Genomic DNA, 2,757 nt, shown 5'->3' with positions numbered 1-2,757 from the left:
GCTACGGTGATATCTTGGCTCTGGGTGTCACTGAGGGTCATGTCTGGGTCTGTGGTCCTGTTGTGGCTGGGATCTGAGTCAACGTCTGTGGCCCAAGCTATCACCAGAGGCCATTTAGACGTTGGTGGTCTAGGCAGCCTCCTGAGACCATGGGGATATCTGAGGGCTGTACTGCTGCCAGGGTACATTCTGATCTGAGTAGCCTGCATTGCCACCTGACACCATGGTGACCTCTGGGCCCATGTGGCTGTTGGAAGCCATGTCTGAGTCCATGGTCTGTGCCGGAGTTTGAACCCAGTGCTTTGCACATGCTAGGCAAGCCACCAGCTGAGTCACGCCCTGGGTCATTGTTTCTCTCTTTCTGTATCCCAAATTGAAGTGTGTTTTCTACCGAAGTTCACTCAGTGAGAAAGCTCTCTCAGTATACTTCCCCATGGAGGAGCATATCCTATTCATGCAGTCTGTGTCTTTGAGCGGCAGTATGCACAGACTGTCTGCTCAAGAAACTAGTTGATACATGTGCCTGTAATTCACTCATCAATCACCGGTCCCAGCGTTCCAGGTTTAATTTCAGCTCACGTCTTAGCATGAAGGGAAAGAAGACAGCAGTCACCAGTGTGACATTCTAAACATAACAGGACAGGGACCTTCCAGTGCAATCAGCAACCAGGAAGGAGCACAAGTCCTTATCATTCCCAAAGAAAGAACAGGACCACTGGCTGAACCTCACTGATTGTGACAGACCCCGAGTCCTCAGTCCTCCCAATGTCCTGATGTCCTCATGGAGCCTTTAGTGCGTGTGTATCCAGGCCGAGTGATAGAAGAAGCACACAGGGGTAAGGAAGATGTCACAGTTGCAGCAAGCCAAGCCTGCCCTCGGAAGAATCCAGCATCCAGGATTCTTTGACAGCACACACCTGGTGCCCTGAGCTGGGGCTGCTCTGCCCTTGGCAGCTGGAAGGAAAGCATGAGAGTCTTAAACCAGGGACACCTTGAATCATGCTTACAGGGAACCAGAGAGGGATGTGCATGAGTGTGCATGTGTGTTTTCTTCACATAGGATATTAAAAAAAGAAAGAAAGAAAGAAAAACAACAAAGTCACATAGAATAGTTCACAGCACAGTTTTCTACCTCATTTTCTGTGTGGGACCAGCAGGTGATACAGTGCTGGCCCCAGGTTGTGGGACCCACACCCTGGGCTCTCCCAGCTCTGCACTCCTTCCCTTCTGAGGATTTCTCTCATCACTGGGTGCGGGCGTGGACTGGCCAGTACTGTGCAAGCTTTGCTTTGTTTTGAAGCTGTCAGAACTCTACTGATGTCACAATGTGGGAGATTCTTCAGTTCTGAGAGCTGGTCTTTGTACACGAGGCACTTCTAACTGTAGCTTTATAGCTCGTTTTAATTGGACTGTTTTCAAGTTCATATCCCGTCTTCTTATGAGGAATTAACAGGAGCCTAAGAAAACACTTAGATTGGGGATAGCAAGATTGGTAGAGAGCGTGTCTAGCATGCGTGAGGTTTGGGTTGTATAAAGTGGGTCTAGTGGTGTTGGTAATATCAGCACTGCGGAGGACTTCAAGGGAGGTCATCCCTCACTCAGAGTGGAGTTTGACATCAGCCTGGGATATGCAAACCACTGTTAAAGAAGGGAAGAAGGAGCGCTTGCCTAGCAAGCGCAAGGCCCTAGGTTCGGTCCCCAGCTCTGAAAAAAAGAAAAAAAAAAAGAAGGGAAGAAGGGAAGAGACAGAGAGGGAATGTAGACATAAGGAAAGCAAGAAAAGAATCAAAGTGAAGGAAAAGGAGGGGGAGGAAGAGGAGGAGCAGGAGGAGGAGGACAAGGAGAGGAGTGGAGAGAAGAGGAAAGGAGGAGGAAGAGGAGAAGGAGCAGGGGGAGGAAGAGGAAGAAAAAGAAGGAGGAGAGAAGGAAAAGGAGGAGGAAGAGAAGGAAAGGGGAAGGGTAAGAAGGAGGAGAAAGAGAAGAAAGGAAAAATACCAAAGTTGCCCCCTTAACCAAACTGCAGCTGGGTCCCTGACCCCTGGAAGCTTGCCTTTGCCTTCTAAAGACTTAACAACCCTGGCATCAACAAACATCATTTCTTGGAGCTCAGGGTGTCTCTGTCCCTGAACATGCCTGTCCAAGACTGCCAAGGCCTTCTAAAGAGCTTGTGGTTTATTCCATCCATGATAAAGAGGAGAGCCTGGGTGTGACCCTCACTGAAGTTCCTGGGTTCCCTTCCACTTGGCCACTTTTTACTTCCCTGGCCCTATGAACCCCACTGTTCCTTCGCCTTCCAGCTAGGATATCTGGTTTCTTTGCAGTACCTGTGGTCCTGTTCTGGCTGGATGTTCTGATACCTCATAGTGGCAGGTTTCAAACCTAGGACAACAGACTGAGGTGTCCACTCAACATCAGCTCTAAGTGGACCTGGCTACCAGGTTCTCTCTGCGTCTCCCAGTCTCTATCCACTACCCAGAGGACTGGGCTGCTCTTCCCTACATAATCCAACCAGTTTGGTTGCCCACCCTCTTTGTACTTTTGGGCCTCTGGCTGCTGCACTTCTCTTTCCTTTTCCCTCCTCTCTCTCCTCACATGGCACAACTCAAGTCTGGTCATATCTACTGTAGACTCTCTCAGATGCCCCTGCTTCTGGCTGTGCTCTCTTATATATCTATAATAAACCACACCGGGGACAAGCTATCTTCTGTGTTCTCTCTCTCTCTCTCTCTCTCTCTCTCTCTCTCTCTCTCTCTCTCC

The 2,757-nt window shown here is 49.5% G+C and overlaps 1 long non-coding RNA gene across 1 annotated transcript; it reads right to left on the bottom strand.

The window, feature by feature from the left end:
* Window positions 1–548: 548 nt before the first annotated feature.
* Window positions 549–2,456, bottom strand: LOC134483517 (uncharacterized). The gene is made up of 2 exons (XR_010060346.1): window positions 1,133–2,456; window positions 549–954 (listed from the first exon to the last, which is right to left on the bottom strand). It is a non-coding gene; the product is annotated as an uncharacterized LOC134483517 (long non-coding RNA).
* Window positions 2,457–2,757: the final 301 nt, after the last annotated feature.

The sequence above is a fragment of the Rattus norvegicus genome, chromosome 19 (genome assembly GCF_036323735.1).
Source record: "Rattus norvegicus strain BN/NHsdMcwi chromosome 19, GRCr8, whole genome shotgun sequence".
Lineage (NCBI taxonomy): Eukaryota > Metazoa > Chordata > Mammalia > Rodentia > Muridae > Rattus > Rattus norvegicus.
Note: the sequence above shows the minus strand (reverse complement) of the source record. Positions and strands in the feature narration are given on the sequence as shown.